Consider the following 21,959-nt stretch of genomic DNA (forward strand, 5'->3'; position numbering starts at 1 on the left):
CTAAACAGCTGTTTGGCGCGGCAAGCCTGGGAGGGAGGGAGGAGAAGCCAAGGTGGCAGCGGTGGTGGAGCAGAGGTGAGCTGGGGGGGGAGCGGTTCCTCTACCCCCCCTCGCTCCCCTCTGCTCCACCTGCTCCCCTGAACATGCTGCCTCTTCCTTGCCTGAAAGGGAGGGGGGAGAAGCGGAGCGACGGCATGTTCAGGGGAGCAGGCGGAGCGGAGGTGAGCTAGGGCGGGGAGTTGCGAGGGCGCGGGGGAGCCGTAGGAAGCATTGGAGGGGGGAAATGTGGCACGCCCTGGGGAGGAGATGGGGCTGGGGATTTGGGGAAGGGGTTAGGAAGGGGCGGGTCGGGGGGCACGAAAGAAAGGCAGGGAGGGCCAAAAATTTTTTTTGCTTGGGGCAGCAAAAATCCTAGAGCTGGCCTTGCACAGAGAGCAGCTGCTGGGATGGCAGATCTCCGTCCCTCCCATGTGTTGATACCTACTTAGCAGTGCAATAGAATAGCATACACATCAGGAGAGTTTAAAGATGTTGTTTTAATCCCCCTTCTGATTCTTTTTCACCTTTAGGGGGAACCTGCCACCCCCACACCCACCTGTGCGTAATCATCTCATGGTCAAAATTCAACCTACCCTGCTCATAACTTACAGAGGACTCCACCCACCCTCTACTACCCCTTCATGTGAGGAGAGGTGCCATCCTTTCCCTTTCTAGCTAGACAGGATAAGTAGCTGCCTCACTCACATTCTGCCTCTATGATCCCTCATCTCCTGTCCCTTTCTTGTCCTCTGCTACATTCATTTGTCCCCCTATATTTCTCTCTCTTTCTCCTCAGAGTCTCCAGCCCCCGGACATCCCTCCTCTCTGCCACACTATATTCCCTGCACCATCCTTCAGTCTGTCTCCTACCCCCTGCAGCTACCCCGATGCCTCGTAGTTTCCCATCCTGTTTCGTAATGCCTCATTCCTAGCACCCCCATGTCCTGCACTCATTTGAGTAAGAGGCCACCATTTCCCCTGACAGCAGCCTGGCTTCAGCCTCTCTAGAAACAATGAGAGATGGTGACCATCAGGCTGAGGGCAACCTGCCTGTGGCTTCAGTCCCCTTTACGGTAAAGAGAGATGGTGGCCATTTTGGGATAAGGGCAAAACTTCATGACTATCACAATAATTAGTATTAAATGTTTTGCTTCTACAGTTTTTTCTGAATATTTGATTCCTTCTGCCTTTGCAATATGGATTTCTGGTAATGGAAACTAGTTGCTTTGCACAGGTAGTTAACCAATTACAGAATCATAGAGTCATAGAAATGTAGGGCTGGAAGGGACCTAAAGAGGTTTTCAAGTCCAGCTCCTTGCGCTGAAGCAGAACCAAGTAATCCTACACCAGGGATCGGCAGCCTTTGGCACGTGGCTCGCCAGGGTAAGCCCCCTGGCAGGCCAGGCCAGTTTATTTACTTGCCGCGACCGCAGGTTTGGCCGATCGCAGCTCTCACTGGCTGCAGTTCACCACTCCAGGGCAATGGGGGCTGCGGGAAGCAGCAGCCAGCACGTCCCTCGGCCTGCGCCACTTCCCGCAGACAGGATAAGCCTGGAGCGGTGAACCATGGCCAGTGGGAGCTGCGATTGGCCAAACCTGCAGACGTGGCAGATAAACCAACCGGCCCGGCTGCCTGGCGGGCCATGTGCCAAAGGTTGCCGATCCCTGTCCTAGACCATCCCTGACAGGTGGTTGTCCAACCTGGTTTTTAAAACTTCTAATGGCGGGGATTCCATGACCTCCCTTGGAAGCCTATTCCAGAGCTTCACTACCCTTACAACTGCAAAGATTTCCCTAATGCCTAATTTACATCTCCTTTCCTGCAGATTGAACCCATTATTTCTTCATTGGCCTTCATTGGATGTAGAGAACAATTGATCATGGTCCTCTTTATAACAGCCCTTAACATATTTGAAGATTATTAGATCCCTCACTCAATCTTCTTTTCTCAAGACTAGACATGCCCAGATTGTTTAACCTTTCCTTAGAAGTCAAGTTTTCCAAATCTTTTCATTTTTGTTGCTCGTCTCTAGACTCTCTCCAATTTCTCCACAACTTTCCTGAAGTGTGGCACCCAGAATTGGACATAACACTCCAGCTGAGGCCTCACCCGTTCTGTCTAGAGGGGGACAATTACTTCCCGTGCCTGACATATAACACTCCTGTTAATACACCCCAGAATAATATTAGCCTTTTTCGCAACTGCATTCAAGAGAGAAGCTGAGCCTGTGAGCTGGGGAAAAGGTGAAGGAAGGAGTCAAAGAAATGAAACCATTTCATGCAATAGCTAAAATATGAATCCATGGGAACTTAAAGATATTGCATGAACATCAATTTCACATGCCTATTGTCTGAATGAAATTAGTGTGTGTGTGACTCCCCTTCTCAACTACTCCAAGCAAGAAGAGTATTGTAGCAAATCAGGAAATGGCACAACTGAATCAGCCCCGTCACTTGAATGGTTAAAAACTAGACTGGGCGAAGCCCTTGAACATATACATAGTAGAATCGTGCTTCCCTCGCTCACAGAAGTAACCCCATTGAAGACAGTGGGGCTACTTGTGTGTGTAAAGCGAGTAAGATTTGACCCACAGGAGAGAACAATCCAGCATCGGACTAGATGATGTGTCTTTTCCATCTCAGACTTCATTGACAGGACACTGTAAAAGGCAGTCTGCTAGAAAATTATTGAAAAAAATAAAGAGAAATAGAAGCATTTAAAAAATGTAAAGCCATGATTGTGTTTGTCACAGAGAGTTTATTTTCTCCTTTTAGGAATAAAACAAAATGCCCAGTGATCAGAGCTTTATGTTTTCAGGGGAAGATATCGCATGGCTCACAATTTGCTGCAGCTGGTTGGAAAGACACTGTTTCCATACCCATACACACCGCACCTTCCCTTCACCCCTATTTAAAAGTTGACAATTAGCTTTTAGTGCACATACATGAAGGGAGATACATACTTTGGCCTCTGTGTGAGAGCAATAATTCTTTTAAATTGATGTGTCAGCAAACTAAAACTCAATATTTTTTTCACACAGTATATTTTACAGTCAGAGGACCTTCACTAATCGGAATAAAGCAATTTGGCTCCCTGTCATTGCTCACGGAAAACATATGAGCTGGTTGGCGTATATGGCCTCCTAGATTTATCAGTGTCTCCCATCTAGTGCACGGGAGTTTCAGGGCTGCAGCTCTGAAAGGAGTGAATTTTTATGAACGCTTTGTCCTGAGAATCCCCATAGCTAGATTTATTCCTTATTTTCAGAAACATTTTATTTATTGTCCATAGCCCATACCCTCTTTAGGTCCAATGGAAGTCATATTTTACATGTTTGATTTGTATTATTATGTCTTTATTGCTTCATGTTTTTAAAAAGTCTGGCAGATGCCACCATTCCCAAAGCTATCCGTCCATTGTGTGTGTTTTTCCAAAGATGCCAGACATCTGTGATGGGGATACTTGTAACTTTCCTCTCAAACAGGCAACCCTTCTAAAAACATCTTGCATCAATATCTTGGGCATTGTAACTGGCTTCAGTACTGTTCATTAGCTGTGCCACCTCTAAAGAAGTTTTTAGGCCCCCCTCCAGCTGAACCAGTGCAGTCTACATCAGTGCTATGCCAAGGTGGATAGAACAGCTACATAATTGCAGTCCTCCTTGTTTCACTGCACAGTACTGTGCCCCGCCTTTCAGTAACTGTTGTACATCCCCTACCCTGATACCCCAAGGTGGCCATTCTACATGCAATCTCTTGCTATGCTTTTGTTCTCCCCCTTTGCCATAATGTGCCTTCATGTTATAACATTGTTTTGGGACACAAGCGCATAGCTAGTCATAAAGAAAGGGACCTGCTGAACCAATTAAAGACGCCAGGTTGAGAACTCATGGCTTAGAGTACTTGGGTCCTGAAAGACAGATGATGCCCAGGTTTTCACTCTGAAGGGAATCAAAGAGAGTTTACTCATGGATGAGCTCTGGAAGATCCTCCAGGGTCTGTTGTCACTGCAGAGTTAGCCTGGGTTCTTACCAGTTTTTTGCCTTGACCACCCTCCCACGCACTCAGCCAAGTTTGATAGCTCTTTCAGTCTGGGCTTATAGGCGCCGACTCTGTGGGTGCTCCGGGGCTGGCAAAAAAGGTGGGTGCTAAGCGCCCACCGGCAGTCCCCCTATCAGCTCCCCGCAGTGCCTTCTTCTTGCCGGTGGAAAGTGGATCAGCACCTTCCCCTCCCTCCCTGGTCCGGTGGGGGCTAGAGCCATAGCTCCTCTCACTCTGGCTGGAACCTGCCCACTTTGCAGTAAGGACACAGGCTAACCCACTTGAGAGATGATAAAATCATAGAATATCAGGGTTAGAAGGGACCTCAGGAGGTCATCTAGTCCAACCCCTGCTCAAAGCAAGATCCAATCTCCAACTAAATCATCCCAGCCAGGGCTTTGTCAAGCCAGACCGTAAAAACCTCTAAGGAAGGAGATTCCACCACCTCCCTAGGTAACCCATTCCAGTGCTTCACCACTCTCCTAGTGAAAAAGTTTTTCCTAATATCCAACCTAAACCTCCCCCACTGCACTTGAGACCATTACTCCTTGTTCTGTCATCTGGTACCACGGAGAACAGTCTAGATCCATCCTCTTTGGAACCCCCTTTCAGGTAGTTCAAAGTAGCTATCAAATCCCCTCTCAGCCTCTCCTCATAAGTCATGTGCTCCAGCCCCCTAATCATTTTTGTTGCCCTCTGCTGGATTCTTTCCAATTTTTCCATATCCTTCTTGTAGTGTGGGGCCCAAAACTGGACACAGTGGTCCAGATGAGGCCTCACCAATGCCAAATACAGGGGAATGATCACGTCCCTCGATCTGCTGGCAATGCTCCTACTTATACAATCCAAAATGCCGTTAGCCTTCTTGGCAACAAGGGCACACTGTTGAGTCATATCCAGCTTCTCATCCACTGTAACCCCTAGGTCTTTTTCTGCAGAACTGCTGCCTAGCCATTCGGTCCCTAGTCTGTACCATTCAGTCCCTAGTCTGTAGCAGTGCATGGGACTCTTCCGTCCTAAGTGCAGGACTCTGCACTTGTCCTTGTTGAACCTCATCAGATTTCTTTTGGCCCAGTCCTCTAATTTGTCTAGGTCCCTCTGTATCCTATCCCTACCCTCCTGCGTATCTACCACTCCTCCCAGTTTAGTGTCCTCTGCAGACTTGCTGAGCGTGCAATCCACACCATCCTCCAGATCATTAATAAAGATATTGAACAAAACTGGTCCCAGGACTGACCCTTGGGGCACTCCACTTGATACTGGCTGCCAACTAGACATGGAGCCATTGATTACTACCTGTTGAGCCCAACAATCTAGCCAGCTTTCTATCCACCTTATAGTCCATTCATCCAGCCCATACTTCTTTAACTTGCTGGCAAGAATACTGTAGGAAACTGTACCAAAAGCTTTGCTAAAATCAAGGAATAACATGTCCACTGCTTTCCCCTCATCCACAGAGCCAGTTATCTCATCATAAAAGGCAATTAGGTTAGTCAGGCATGGCTTGCCCTTGGTGAATCCATGTTGACTGTTCCTGATTCCTCTCCTTGAAGTGCTTCAAAATTGATTCCTTGAGGACCTGCTCCATGATTTTTCCAGGGACTGAGGTGAGGCTGACTGGCCTGTAGTTTCCTGCATCCTCCTTCTTCCCTTTTTCAAAGATGGGCTCTACATACTTTTTCCAGTCATCTGGGATCTCGCCAGATCACCATGAGTTTTCAAAGATAATGGCCAATGGCTCTGCAATCACATCCGCCTACTCCTTTAGCACCCTCAGATGCAGTGCATCCAGCCCCATGGACTTGTGCTCGTCCAGCTTTTCTAAATAGTCCTGAACCACTTCTTTCTCCACAGAGGGCAGGTCACCTCCTCCCCATACTGTGCTGCCCAGTGCAATAGTCTGGGAGCTGACCTTGTTAGTGAAGACAGAAGCGAAAAAAGCATTGAGTACATTAGCTTTTTCCACATCCTCTGTCACTAGGTTGCTTTCCCCATTCAGTAAGGGGCCCACCCTTTCCCTGACCTTCTTCTTGTTGCTAACATATCTGTAGAAACGCTTCTTGTTACTTTTAATATCCCTTGCTAGCTGCAACTCCAAGTGTGATTTGGCCTTCCTGATTTCATGCTTGCATGCCTGAGCAATATTTTTATACTCTTCCCTGGTCATTTGTCCAGTCTTCCACTTCTTTGTAAGCTTCTTTTTTGAATTTAAGATCAGCAAGGATTTCACTGTTAAGCCAAGCTGGTCATCTGCCATACTTACTATTCTTTCTACACATCGGGCTGGTTTGTTCCTGCAACCTCAACAAGGATTCTTTAAAATACAGCCAGCTCTCCTGGACTCCTTTCCCCCTCATGTTATTCTCCCAGGGGATCCTGCCCATCAGTTCCCTGAGGGAGTCAAAGTCTGCTTTTCTGAAGTCCAGGGTCCATATTCTGCTGCTCTCCTTTCTTCCTTGTGTCAGGATCCTGAACTCGACCATCTCATGGTCACTGCCTCCCAGGTTCCCATCCACTTTTGCTTCCCTTATTAATTTTTCCCTGTTTGTGAGCAGCAGGTCGAGAAGAGCTCAGCCCCTAGTAAGCCTAGTTGGTTCCTCCAGCACTTGCACCAGGAAATTGTCCCCTACATTTTCCAAAAACTTCCTGGATTGTCTGCACAGCTTTATTGCTCTCCCAGCAGATATCGGGGTGATTGAAGTCCCCCATGAGAACCAGGGCCTGTGATCTAATAACTTCTGTTAGTTGCCTGAAGATAGTCCTCCAGTGCCTTTCCACAATTCTCTCTTTGTCTCCAGAAGGACTGACAAGTTCTCCCGCAATTCACTAGGAAAGTATCATAGTGCAGCTCAGTTACTGCAACACAAAGACCCATGGAAAATGCCCCCAGATGTCTTAGTGCCTCACATGGGTGAGGGCAGCACCAGTGAGAACACAGTAACATGGGTAGGACTTGGCAAGGTGGCTGCTCATACCTAAGCTCGGCTAATCCAGGTGCTCAGATGCAGATGACAATCACCCAGGCTAATGCTGCAGTAAAGCCATATCCCATCACTTCAGTAAAACCATAATGAAAATCTCTCCATCCTGCAAAGTGGAATAAAGCTACATTCACAACAGATCAGTTCTTTCCCAAAGAAAACTGTAACTGCCATGTGGGCAGGACTCAGGCATGTTCTGTGGTCATCTTTCAAATCTTCCAGGAACCAGTGCTGTACCATCGGAGTCAGGTTGCCAACGGCATAAAATGCTATGATTTGGCTTGCTCCAACTTGTTTTTTCTCCACTTGGTGTAATGGGGTCAAAACATCCAAAGTCCAGGACAGGGAGAACTTGACAGGCCCAAGATATAATTGAAAAAGAGTATGTCCCAGTCTCTTGTAAACCCAATAATCCTTTTAACCACTCTGTCTAATGTGCTGTTTTTTTCTTACCATCTTTTCCTTTGTTCATTTCCAGCTAGATGTTTCTCACAATTGTAGCCCAAATAATCCTTATAAATAAGAAAATAGGATTTAATGCAGGAGCACAAGAGGGAAAAGCTGCTTTTAAAAAATGAAAGTACTGGCCAGGTTACAACTTTTAAAAGCATTTCCTGGGTACTTGATCCACATTTTTAATATGTTCTAATAAAATATCTAGATGGGGGACATCAACAGGGTCTCAGGTGAGCTGTTTTAATAAAAAGAGAAAGTTCAAAGAGCTTGGCCAAGGAGGCAGTTTGGATATTTGTGGGGGGGGGGCATCAGGTATCCATCTCCACCGCTAAGTGAAAGGTTCATATTGTTCAGCCTTCAGTCTTGTGCCTCCATAACACATTGCATGGGAGGCATGTTAAGAACCCAGTAGACTCCTGTGTTGTGTTGCATTGCTGCTTCATACAGCAGAGGTATGTACACAGACAATCCGGTCTGTGCTAGTGGGCAATCAGATGAGTCAGTGCTTGAACTTTGCAATTCTGCCAGTCCAACAGGAGGCTACAGCCCCATCACATGAATTCCATTGAATTCACACTGAGCTCCTGTAAAAAGCACACTTCCTTTCTGTGGATCACGTGCTCCAAGAATGTTAACAACACTAGAGACATAAAGAAGACTTGCTTCATACCTGACGTCCTTCCCCACACAAATCTCCTATTGCGGTTTCAATGGGAATTAGGAATGTGGGAAAACAGCAAAATTGGTCTTTCACTGCATTGCTGGCTTGGCAGCACTCTCTCTGAATTGGAACCTCTTGAGAAAGAATGGTGTCCAGTTTCCTACAGGGTCCCTATTTATCCAGACCTGTGTTTCTCAACATGTGGGGCATGACCCACAGGTGGGCCTTAAATGGTGCCGCTTGGAGGGTCAGCACAGACTGAAAAACAAAAAGGCAGCTATACCAGCTGTGGGTTATTTTATGGCCCCAATCCCATAAGTCTTTACAACAAGACACCAGAGGTGGATTGTGGTTTCTGGGAGAAAATATGAGGTGAACCACTGGTCTAGATATTTTGCCACTTGGAGGTCGTTCTTTGTTGTTGTGTTTGTCTTGGAAGTTATAACACATAATACTAAAGAGCTTTCAAATGACTTTCAACTCCAAAATATGACAGGCTGCAAATGAGAGCAGGATCCTTCTTGTCCTTTTAAAAACCTGAATCAACAGGCTTCCCCTAATTACCCTTTTCAGGCTGTTTCCGAAACAAAATTCCTATGATCCTACTAATGGAAACTTTGTGCAGTTTGCAGTGCACACATCTTAGTCTGCAGAGATATAGGACATGTGAGCAATCATGAAATTGTATGCAAGTCCCACAACAATTTGGCAACAAATTTTACTCTCACTGAAGGAGAGTCGTCTGAATTTTCCCATCTGAATATCATTCTTCTTGTATGTGCCAAATGTACAACTCTATGCATGTCTGCCTTTAAATGAAGTGGCATTAGTCATGTGAATGATTTCATAGCAACAGTGTTAGTGCAGTTCTTATAAAATATGTAGTTGTTGTCTAGTAACAATGTCCCTAATGACAATAATAGCACTATACATCTTCAAAGTACTGCACAAACAGGAGTTAATTAATTAATTTTTCACATCAACTATGAGAAATAGGTAGTTAAATGTTATAAAACCCATTTTATAATGGTGGGGAGAAATTGACACCATGGTAGAAAGTTTAAGTGACTTGCCTAGGGCCAGACAAGTAAGTCTGTAGCAGAACCACTACTAGAACCTGGGAATTCCTCGATTCCAGTGCTACTCTCTATCATACTGCTTCTTGAAGACTGCTTGGATCTTTACCTGCATACTCTGTTGGCTTCTCTTATTTTGTTTTTCTCTTATTTCAATGTTTTCACATTCATAGATTAAAAGGCCAGAAGGGATCGCTGTGATCATCTACTCTAACCTCCTGTGAACACATGCCATAAGGCTTCCCTGATGTTACCTCTTTCTGGAATGGCGACTTTCTATTATGGCCAAACCTGATTGTCAAAAATTATAATAATTTACTATAGTTTATATTTTGATAGCACTTTTCATCCCAAAGGATTCCAAAGCACTGCAAGCCATACCTACACTAAAATGTCCCACTGTTGTTATCACTGGTGTAGCTCTGCCTGTGGTAGGAATGCTGTGGCTGGGGTTTTAACCACCACGTCATCTAGCCCTGCTCTGCAGCAACTTTGTCTCTGCTGGCCCTTCCATGATTGCCACCATCAATGGAGCTGCACAGACAGGGCTGTTCTTACCCATACGCAAAGTACGCAGCTGCGTAGGGCACCAGGAAATTTGGCAAATTTGGGGCACCAAATTTCCTGGTGCCCTGCGCAGCTGCATGCTGCTCCAACCCCTGCTCCGCCTCTTCCACAGGGCCCCCGCTCCTGCTCCACTCCAGTCCTGCCTCTTCCTGCCCCTGCTCTGCCCCAGCCCCACCCCACTCCACCCCTTCCCCAAAGCCCCCACCCCTGCTCTGCCCTGCCCCAGCCCCACCTCTTCCCACCCCTGCTCTTTTCCAGCCCTGCCCCCACTCCCCTGATGACTGAAGCAGGGCTGAGCCTGCACTCACCGGTGGCAGAAAGTGCAGTGACCCGGCCCCAGCTGCGCCACCTGTGAGTGCTGTGGGGTGGTTCCCCCAAATCCCCCAAGCCACACCCTCCCCCCCCCCAACGGCAGCCTGGGACCAGCCCCACCCATCTACTGTCTAGTTTGACACTGCTCAGTTTGGGATCACAGCCCCAGGTGATATGATTATATGTAGGAATGTGACTTACAGACAAGGGCTCCAGCCTTTTCAGATCTTTGCTTCATTTATTCCAGACCTTTTAATTCTTTGCCACATTTAGCTGAGCAAAAGGTAAGAATGGAAGCACATTGAATAAGTCTCAGGGGCTTCAAAGTGGAAGGAAGCATATATCAGAGAGAGAGCTAGAGAGCAAGAGCGAGAGAGCGCAGAGTTCTGGTTTGTCAGTATGTGAGACCTCAAGCTGAGTGACTGGGAGTTGACATTCCTTCTATTTATTTATAAAAGTTGTAACTGTGGAAATTAGCCTTAGAGGCTGTAGACCCATTACTATTATTTTTATCGTCCTTCTAAGACATACCCTGAGGCATTCCTGGAGATTGAATCCCATTGTACTTTGCAATAAGCCCATAATTGATTATGCCATGGAGCTTTAGTATGGATTGGAGAAATGGAATCCAGAGTAAATACATTCAAAATTTTGCTAGCAGGCCAAATTTAAAACTGATTTTCTGAACCTACCAGGATTATTCCTCCTCAGCTAATGATTTAATTTGAGCTAGCCATCCTGAGAGGTGCAATATGTGAGGTAAGTGTAGCTCCCTGGGCCTCTTTAAAGGAGTTTATCCTGTATACTGTACCTGTAAATTTCTGAAAATAAAATTAAACTCAAAAATTATACATTATGGACCAATGAATAATCCTGATGCTTGCTCAGGTCCTGGCTGGTGCTTCCCAGTGTAATGCTGCAGTCACCTGTCACTAATATTGTCAGCTGTGAGTTTGCTGATTCACTTCATTTCTGATAAACGAGCAAATTATACCAGATTTCTGCATATGACAGGGGACAGAACTAGGGGGTTAGAGTTTACCTTTGTTAATCTCAGCTTGACAGGAGCTGTCAAAGCTCGAGGTGGCCAGACTAAATGGGTGTTTCAATGCACTTATTGAGAGAATTCCAGAAGCTTGTTCAGCTTGTCCATTAATGGTCCTTTCCCTCTGTGACAGATTCAGTCACAGAGATCCCCTAGGGACCGTCATCCAATGTGCTGAAATTACCTCTGAGCCTATTTTCCCTGCCAGCTTGGACTTCCAGAACCCTGCCTTGTTGAGCCAGACACGCTAGCCTGCTGCAACACAGACCCAGGGTCTGGTCCACGCCCCCAAAGCTGCAGACTTTAACTAAAAACAGCTCAGTAGGTTACTTGCCTCCAGCACCTAGACACCCAGTTTCCAATGGGATCCAAACCCCAAATAAATTTGTTTTACTCTATATAAAGCTTATACAGGGTAAATTCATAAATTGCTCGCCCTCTATATCACTGATAGAGAGATATGCACAGCTGTTTGCTCCACCAGGTATTAATCACTTACTCCGGATTTATTAATAAAAAAAGTAGTTTTATTAAGTATAAAAAGTTGGATTTAAGTGGTTTCAGGTAATAGACAGAACAAAGTAAGTCATAAAGTAAAATAAAACAAAACACGCAAGTCTAAGCCTAATACTTTAAGAAACTGATTACAGGTAATATCTCACCCTCAGAGATGTTCCAATAAGCTTATTTCACAGACTAGACTCCTTCCTAGTCTAAGCCCAATCCTTTCCCCTGGTATGGTCCTTGTTAGTTCCAGCAGACATCTCAGGTGGTAAGCAGGGGTTTTCTAATGACTGGCTGCCCCCTTTGTCCTGCTCCACACCCTTTTAGAGCTTTGGCACAAGGTGGGAATTTTTTGTCTCTCTGGGTCCCCACTCCTCCTTCTAAATGGAAAAGTACCAGATTTAAGATGGATTTCATTATCAGGTGACATGGTCACATGTCACTGTAAGACCCCTAGTCTCCATTCTTCCTGGGTTGGCCCACACATACACAGGGAGGCTTGCAGGTAAATAAACCATTTATAACCAATTGTCCTAGTCAATAAGCCATGAAGATTCTAAACCACCATTAATGGCCCACACTTTGCATAATTACAAGTGAGTAGGACCTCAGAGTTATACTTCATATTTCTAGCTTTAGATACAAGAATGATACATGCATACAAATAGGAGGAATATATTCAGTAGGTTATAACCTTTGTTATGATACCTTCCAAGAGACCTTTTGCATAAAGCATATTTCAGTTACATCATATTCACAGTCATAAGCATATTTCCATAAAATATATGGAGTGCAACATCACATCCTCCCTTTCCTTAAAGTGATCTTTTCCTTTCTCCCCGTTTCTGATGACCCCATATTCTGTGCTTTGGTATGCAAAGCAGCTCCCACTGATTTCAGATAATTTCATGGTTTAAAGTGGGCTAAATTGCGGACCTGGCAGAAATTAAAGTCCTCTAAGGTGGGTCAGTTGCCATCTAGGAGCCAATACAAATAAGCTGCCCAAGCCCTGAATATTGATACAAGCTAATAAAATTCTCTCAGACATCACAGAATTAGCATTATTTTCAGATCATTTTAAATCCTGGATTTGTTTCTTGACTTCAAAGCTCCAAGGCAAAATTTGCCCATTAGATTCTATCCTAGGAATTCTTTTTTTCAGCTCCCACTGTGCATTTATATGAATAGCTTTCATGAAACCTTGTCATCAGCTGTGTATGGTCTTAAGAATGAAAAATGTGATGTAGTCCAGTATTTTTAGGGGAGCAAACTTTTGCAGTCATTTCATGCATTTTGGTAGTATAAGAATGTAGATCAGTAACTGAAAAGTTGGGGGCTTCCTTGGAGTTAATTAAATGATTGGCTCGTGTCTACTAAGAAGCAATACAGTGAAAATGTGGGTGCTCATAATATCCCTAGTTCCCTAGTACAAGTTTTTCTAAAATCTGATGGTAGTGTAGTTCTGTGTTCTGTTCCTTGGCCCAGACTGAGGCCCAGGGCTGGACCGCAGAGATGAGTGCCTGCTGTCACATTGGAGACAGCTAAGCTAAATCCTTACATTAGAGCCAATGTATGAGGACTGTCTTTAGCTCAAAATGGCTACAATCAAATAGAAGGCAAGAGGCAACAATAAAGTGTGGGGTCAGGGGCATGGGAGCAAAAAGGAATGGAAATAAGAGATGCATTAACCTAGGACAGCTGTGTGAAGCACAGTTAGATGGATTCTGGGCTGGACTTTTGGTTGATTATTTTTTAAAAGTGATATAAATAATAAACACACTGTAAATTCCAAGATGAAGGTTATACAATCTCCTGCTCTTCTCCTCCATCCTCCAACTCAACTGAAGTAGGAAATTCATAGTTAATATCACACAAATAACTTTAACTCTGTTGACATTCCTCCCTGATCTTTCACCCTGCACCCACTGGGTTTTGGTATGTAAGCTATCTGTTTCTTTCTCTGGTCCTGAAGAGGTTTGTAGCGCTAGATAAGATAGCTATGTGTCTATGCTAAGTCTTGTCATATGGCAATCCTTTTCCATTTGAAACCAACGTGCACTTTTGAAGAATTGTCCCAAATGGTTATTCTCAGTATTGTTAACTCCAAGTGTTCAGAAATCATGAATTTTTAAAAATGCATAGATTCCTAGATGATAAGGCCAGAAGGTACCACTGTGATCATGTAGTCTGACCTCCAATAAGTTTTAGGACTTCCCTGAATTAATTCCTGTTTGCACTACACTGTATCTTTTGGAAAAACATTCAATCTTGATTTAAAATTGTCTAGTGATGGAGAAACCACTACATCCCTTGGTAAGTTGTTCCAATGGTTAATTACCATCACTGTTAAAAATTTGCTCCTTCTCATCTGAATTTGCCTAGCTTCAATTTCCAGCCATTAGATCTTGTTATACCTTTATCTGCTAGATTGAAGAGCCCTCTAATCAAATTTCTGTTCTCTGTGTGCTGTTCTCTTACACACTGTGATCAAGTCACCACCTTAGCTTCTCTTTGATAAGCTAAATAGACTGAGCTCCTTGAGTCTATCACATTAAGGCATGTTTTCCAGTTCTTTAATCAGTCTCATGGCTCTTCTCTGAACCCTCCAACTTATCAACATCCTTCTTGAACTGTGGACACTAGAACTGGATACAGTATTACAGTAGCAGTCACATGAGTGCCAAGTACAGCGGTAATAATATAACCTCCCTAGTCCTGCTTGAGATTCTCCTGTTTATACACCCAAGGACTGCATAAGCCCTTTTGGCCACACCATCACACTGGGAGCTCAAAACAATACATTTTAGGTTCTTTTCTTTTTCCTTTTTGATTTTTAGCCTTTAGTGTGCCCTTGGGTCACACTTTCAAGCTTTTTGCTACAAACATAAGGGCAAAAAACGTATTTTTTTTAAATAAAACTGAGGTCCTCATGTGATCACCTGACTCTAAGAGCTCAAACTCCAAGAGAAAATACTGAATACTTCAACACTCACATAAAATTGTGAAGCCTGCCAACACTGTACTTGATATGTGGCCACTTCTGATATAAGATGTAAAAGCCTTTTTTCCTCGGAAAATGTCAGAAAATATAATATACAAATGTACAATTTATATATTATAAACAGAATGTGTAATAACCCTCTCTCTTCAGGTTATTATGTATGGTCTTAAAGGAGACATCAGTAGCTTGCTGTACTACTATAAAGAAAAGGTCATTTGTACACCACCATAGCATTTTAAACAATCAGTTTATCAACAAGAGTCAGTTAGGTCCAGTTAGCTCACTTCTGAGTTTTCAGAGATGCCAGTGCAATTGACATATGTACTGTTTGAGGTTTGCAGGTTTAATTAGTCGGGCGGGAGAGGGAGGGTTGTTGGTATGAGTGATACAGGGACAGAGTTATGTTACATTTGTTGTATAGGCTTCTACTAAAAATACAAATATTGGTAAGAATTCTGTAAGAAATATTGCTATTTCTCTACACTGACATTTATTTAGGAAGTATTTACAATCTCTGCCATGTCAATATCAGAAACAAAACAATAATCATTACAACAGTTAGCTTTTGTTTAAAGAAACATTGTGTAGTGATAGTAATCTGATCTCTCTACTTAATAGATTTTTTTACCATATCACAGAGGGAGCATCATTACAATACCTGTGGCACATCATTTTTTTATGCTGACACTTTCAAAATCTTTATTGTCCTTAAAAAATAAAAAGTATCAAGCGAAATAAGGCTAGAAAAGCCAAAGAAGTAAAATAAGTTCTCTCAAAAAGTTAACAGCCTTTAGTTTTGTTTATGGAAAACTTCCTCTTTAGCAGAGTTGGTTGATATTTGAAGACTTCCTGTGTGGCCACTAGATCTGTGTGTATTTATGTTCTCTCTCAGTAGAAGTGAAAAAACAGGAACCCTACATAAAAGTGAAATATTGAAACAAGCAGGCCCTCGAGAGAAAGTTTGGTCCCAATACATCATGTTTGCTGGGGCCTAACCCTCTCTCACATCCATTAATTTATACAGGTTTTAGGGAGAGGCTGAGTGTCCCAGTACAATTGTCCCCCCTTACTCTTCTTCTCAGTAGTCCCAGAAACAAGGTCCTAACCAAGAACTAATTAAACTATTGCAGTGTATTTGCTAGTGCCTGCGTTGATCCCAGACCAGGATTCAGGCACAACTTGCATGTGATGCTAGGCTGCATGAACTGTATCAATTTGGGAGCGAGAAAGCCAGAGAGAACCACTGCGTCTGTGTATGTCTGGCAGCCTCAATAAAGAATTAATTTTATTTTCATTGTAGCCAAGTCCTATCTTATATTTACCATGAGCACTAAAGGATGCGTATCTCCATCTTTCTCTTTCTCTCTCTCTCTCTGGGCTGTAGACCTTCAGAGTTATATTGTTTTAAAATCTAAGACTTTTGTAATGATACTCATCACCATCGTAAGTCATGGACATGATTTCTTCACCTCTGCTCATCTTTCCAAGGTTTCTCCTCTTTAGAAAGTGACTGAATTAGGGCTGCTCAAAAAATGCTTTTTTTTTTTGTGAAATTAGAAATACACTTTATTTTCACTTCCGCAATTTTTTATTTGTTTGTTTGATGAAAAAACTTGAAGCTTTTCAATTGTTAAAAGCAGAAAACTTTTACAAACAATTAGAACAACTTCTTTTGGTTTTTCATAGAAAAACTGGCAAAGCTTTGAATGAAATGCAAAAATTCACACCAAAATTTTTGGGAGAGAGCCTTTTTCTGTTTGGCAACAAAAAACAAAAAAATTGTGGCATAAAACATTCGACCATCTCTAGAAATCATTCTGTGCTCAGAGAAGTAAAGTGAAAATAATTAATTTTCCTGAAAATGTTGGTGTGCTAGACACTAGCTTGTTTTGTAAATTAAGTCATGTAGACCTTGTGGAGATTAGCTTTTTGTCCCCACCCTTTTCTAACTAACGGTTGCAATGGTCGAATCTCAGGTAAGGCACTGTTGGCTCAGCATTTTAACCATCATCTAGAGCTGCTCTCAGCAGGGGTAGACCGCATGATTATTAAAACACAATCAACAACTGTACAGGAGTTCTTACCATAAACAACTATACATGGTTCTTACCAGCAGTGGAGCTGCACCGTGTGCATGTGTGCGTGTGTGTGTGAGAGAGAGAGAGGAGCTGCACCGTGTGTGTGTGTGTGTGTGTGTGTGTGTGGTGTGTGAGAGAGAGAGAGAGAGAGAGAGAGAGGAGCTGCACCGTGTGTGTGTGTGTGTGTGTGTGTGTGTGAGAGAGAGAGAGAGAGGGAGAGAGAGAAAGAGAAAGGAGCTGCACCGTGTATGTGTGTGTGTGTGTGTGTGAGAGAGAGAGAGAGAGATATTTTAGGAGAAAAGGTTCACGTGGAGAGGACTGAATGAGAACTAAAACCAAAAGGTCAGAATGCAAGATTAAAAGTGTGTGTGTTTTGGTGGCTGTCCAGAATCCTTGCCCTGCTGGCTTTTTTGCAAGGAGGAGAATTTGAGAGTTGGCAGTCGGGAACATAACAGGGTTGTTCCTCATAAACGAAAAGTGACCTTACATGGCACATTATAAACCAAAAGCTTGCTTCACTACTCCATGCGATGATATAGTTCTCCATGGGGACAAAGTATTGGGTTTAGATTCTTTTGCACAGCAGTAGTGTGAGGTAGGGAAAGAGCAGTCTGTAGAATGGCATGTCCTCTGTGTGATGCTTACTAACATTTACTGAGTTTCTAAGGGATGGGAGTGTACATTCCCGCAGATTCCTTTTCTAGCCTAAATGTGCTCCTGCATATTACTGAAGTGGAAGAGCTTCCCCATCCCCTTCATCTTTACACCATGAGGGGAAAAGGGCAACTCCCCCATATTAAAACAAAAAATGTTAAATAGTTGCAGTATTTTCAGTTGATGTTATGTTGATTTGAAAACACTGTCATCGTTCAAAATGCCCCAAAGAGCAGCTGCACTCATTTATAAAGTTATTTAGTCCTTCCTCCCCCCTGCCTCCCAAAAACCCACCAAGTTTACAGAAGGGGAGAGGGTGAAGCCAGGGAATGATGGTTACCCACCTTCCCCTGCCCTCACATACATCCTCAGTATTCCAATTTGGTAACATAATCTGTTCTACCTGTCAGGATTTATGATTCATTAAATTGCCAGTGGACTGAGACATTGTTTCTGAATATGGCAGTTGCTGCTTATTTTGAGATACACTAATGGAAAAGCAGAATGCTAACACTTGTTCCAGATGAGCTAAATATATATAATGTATATAGCAACTATTGAACATTATTTAGGTTGAAAAGCTAAGCACTCTAAAATTAGGAAGTGCCAGACTTTCAGTTGCAAGTGTAGCCTTAGTTCTGCCCTCTTGTGCATCCATTTTGTACACTGAATGAGACAGAGATCCTGTGGAAAAAAGAGTATGTGATCATGTAATTAAGACAGTATCATAATGAAGCGTTTCTCAAACTGGGGGTTTGGTATGGTACTCCAGGGGATCCGCAAGTCATGTCCAGGTCTGCCAGTCCCACTCATCAACTCCTCCTCCTCCCTCCCAGTGCCTCCTACATGCTGGGGAACAGCTGTTTGGTGGCATGCAGGGGGCACTGGAAAGGGGGGGGAGGAACTGGGATGGGACGTGCTCAGGGGAGGGGGAGAGAAGAGGAAGGGCAGGGGTGGAACAGGGACGGGAAGAAGTGGGGCAGGGGTGTAGCCATGGGTGGGTCTGGGTGGACAGTGGCCAACCCACTTAGCATTTAGGCCCACCCCACAGCCCCGGATCTGCTCTGGTCCCAGCACTTGCCCCACTCCGCCCACCTGCCCAGCACTCCTGCTGGGAAGCGGGATCAGGGCATTGAGGCTTGTCCTGCTCCGCCTGCCCACTCGGTGCTCCTGCCAAGGAGCGGGGTCCTGCAGGGGCCGGGTGGGTGGAACGGGGCAAGCCTCTGCACCCTGGCTGGAACACCAGGCAGATGGCCAGACAGGGGAAGCCCCCACACTCCCACCCCAGGAGTGCAGGAGCACCGGTTGGGCAGAGTGGGTGGGGGCGTTGGAGTGCCCATTTTTCCAGGGCCCCGGGTTGGCCCTGTGGCTAACCCACCACTGAGAGGAGGTAGGGTTGCCAACTTTCTACTTGCACAAAATCTAACACCTTTGCCCACCGCTCCTCCGAGGCCCCACCCCTTTGCTGAGGCTCAGCCCTTCTCTGAGGCCCTGTTCCCCACTCACTCCATCTCCTTTCCCGGCCAATGGGAGCTCCAGAGCTGGTGCTTGGGGCAGGGGCTGGCTTCCCCTATTCATAGGAGCTGGAAGTGGGACATGCCACTGCTTCCGGGAGCTGTGCAGAGCCATGGCAGGCAGAGAGCCTGTCTTAGCCCCACTGCACCACCACAGCAGGCAGGGAGCCCACCTTAGCCCCACTGCACTGCTGACTGGACTTTTAACGGCCTGGTCAGCCAACAGGGTCCCTTTTTGACCAGGCATTCCGGTCAAAAACCGGACACCTGGCAACCCGAGGAGGAAGGTGAGTGAGCGGGTGGCCAGTGGTGGTAGAGGAGATCTTCAAAAAAGGTAGGCCTGCTGGGGGAGCTGGGTGGGCCTGGCATGGGGCGTTGGGACCTGGAAGGGAGCTGGGAGCCATGTGTGTTGGAGAGCAGTGTTTCCTCCCAGAGCTGGGTGCACACCCGGGGCCCTAGGGAGCCCCTGGCCAGAGGGTCCATCCATTGCCCCCTGCAAGGCTGGCTGCAGGGTGAGGGGAGGCGGGACCCCCATCCCTCCTGCTCCCCCATAATTGCCTGCCCACCAGTGATGCAAGTAGAAATAATTTCTTGCCGGTACTACACTCATGGGAGGTACACAAGGGGGGGCATGTGACCTCCCCACATGGCCCTCCATGTGACTCCTCCCTGCCCCACTCCGAGCCCAGGACCCCCACACTCTCCCCATCCCCTCTGACACCCCCTCTTTGTATATACAAACATCAACGTGCTTAACTACTCACTTTCCCCCCACATATGTAGTATTCAGTCTGTTTATATGGAATATGGGAGTTGGGTGAGGAGCCATTTCAGCATATTTATGACTTATTAAAAGACACATTTTAAGTAGAACATTATCCTAAACTGCTTTATGGTATTGTACCTAAATGTTGCATTTCAATGGGGGATTCAACTTCCTTTATAGGAACAGTCTCCTGAAACTCTTACCAATCCACAAAAGTGGTCCACAGTCATGCAAATTGTCTTCAGTGGGATTGATCAAATGATTAAGGTTTACAAGATTAGGTTCCAAGTTTGTAAATTGTTCTGGATGAAACTGACAATGCCTGAACTGTCAGATCAGAAGGAGCATCATTTGAATAAAAGTGGGCAGATGTGTGATAAGTCTTAGCTCCATTGCTAAGATGAAGAACATATTTTTAGCAAAGTTCTTGGCAGATTCCTGAGGCAGCTGGGTTTAAGGCTGTCAGTGTCCAGCATTGTAATCTTCACTTATAGTTCTCTCACCCACAAAGCTGGAAAAGGAGGCATTTGTTTTCTTTGTTTTGATGCTCCAGTTCCAGTTAACAAAATGCATGTTAGACTAGTTTGGCTGCAAAAAAGAATTTTATGTACACTGGGGACAATACCTGATTCCTGTAAGGCTGCAGAAGTGGGCTGACATCAGAATCCAAACATCCTATGGTCAGTGCAAGCAGAGGCATTCCTCTAATGATTTGGACTTGATGAAAAACACTGTTTAAACACTTTCCATCCCCCCCACCCCTCCCCTCTTGAGGCCTCCTGATCAACATAAGAGCACAATACTTAAAGCCTTTGTTTCAGTTTGTTAGCATATGTATTGTGCTGTTAAAGCCATTTAAAGAATGAATGCCCTCCCTTGCCATGTTCTGCTCCTTTAAGAAGCAGAACGCAGCCCCACCTCTCCTCCAGAGTCGGGGGGGCTAGCCCCAAGTCTTTCCAGTACCCCGTACCCGCTAAAAACCTATTGCTGGTACTGCATACTGGCGGGTACCACCCTACTTGTACTCCTGCCACCCACCCAAAATCAGGGCCCACCCAAATGTCCAAGGCTGGCTATGCATTGGGGTGGGGCCTTGGGAAAAGGGGTGGAGTGGGGGCGGGGCCTGGGCTGAGCGGGTGACTTGGGGGGTCCATGAAAAATTTTAAATCAAAATGGGGGTACTTGGCTTGCTAAAGTTTGAGAACCGCTGTCATAATGCATACACACAAGGGGGCAGATTTCAGGTTGCACAAGCAACCTTAATCCTGGCATTTCCTACCTTTTGAGTGCTTGATGTTGCAACGTAAATAGTGTTATTTTAACACAGATTTTTGTATATAATTTCTTTGTTTATTGAATAAAAGGGGGAAAAATACATTTTACTACGCACAAATGTAACCCACCCATCAGGTATCAGCAGTAGAGCTTTGAACCCTAATATTAAGTACTGTAGCTTAGACTTCTGCCACTTAAGTTAATAGAGAGACAAGGTGGCTGAGGTAATATTTTTTATTGGACCAATTTCTGTTGGTGAGAGAGACAAGCTTTCGAGCTTACACAGAGCTCTTCTCATAGATGACTTCCCATACTGGGGGGAGGGGGAGTCACAATCTAAAAAGGAGGACATGTGACCACCCCATGTGTCTCCTCTGCCCAGTGACACCCCACCCCTTGCACCCAGCCCAGGGCGTTGCGCTTTCACCACCCCACCAGAGTTACATGCTGGGGATGAGGAGGTGGATCTGCGCCTCTCCCCCGGCATGTTCAGCCACTGTCCCTGCAAAGCTGCCTCTGCCTGAGAGAGCCTGGCTGGGAAGCAGCAGCATCCTGCTCTCTGCCCAGGCTTGGCTGCCGGGGATAGGGGCTCAGCATGCCGGGTGGGAGGGGAGGCTCCAGCTCACTCGGCCCTTGTCCCTGGCAGCTGGGGTGGCAGCAGGTCACCTCCCTGCCTGGGCCCTGCAGAAGTCTGAACTTCTCTTCACTGTCATTTGCATTTCTGATTTGTCTCAAGTCAATTCTTCGAGCAAAGAGAATCATGCTGACAGATATATATATTTTTAAATAGCGCAAACTCAGAGAGGTAATTCCTTCCTTTACTCCAGAGGTCCACAAAGTGTGGGGCACACCCCCTAAGGGGGCGTGGAGGAATGTCCAGGGGAGCGTGGCAAGGCTTTGGTCAGCCCCCACTGGGTGGGGGGAAGGGAGCGCCACCCTACCCCCAGCAATGTCCCCGGCTCCCAGCCCTATGCCTGGCCCAGTCCCCA

General features: G+C 45.3%; 1 long non-coding RNA gene across 1 annotated transcript in view; it reads left to right on the top strand.

Moving 5' to 3' along the window:
• The first annotated feature begins 569 nt into the window (after nt 1-569).
• The window catches only part of LOC122458205, a 72,907-nt gene continuing 51,517 nt past the window's right edge, over nt 570-21,959 (top strand). The window contains exon 1 of the long non-coding RNA XR_006278118.1: nt 570-682. This is a non-coding gene — a long non-coding RNA (uncharacterized LOC122458205). The remainder of the gene's footprint in view (nt 683-21,959) is intronic.

The sequence above is a fragment of the Dermochelys coriacea genome, chromosome 1 (assembly GCF_009764565.3).
Source record: "Dermochelys coriacea isolate rDerCor1 chromosome 1, rDerCor1.pri.v4, whole genome shotgun sequence".
Lineage (NCBI taxonomy): Eukaryota > Metazoa > Chordata > Testudines > Dermochelyidae > Dermochelys > Dermochelys coriacea.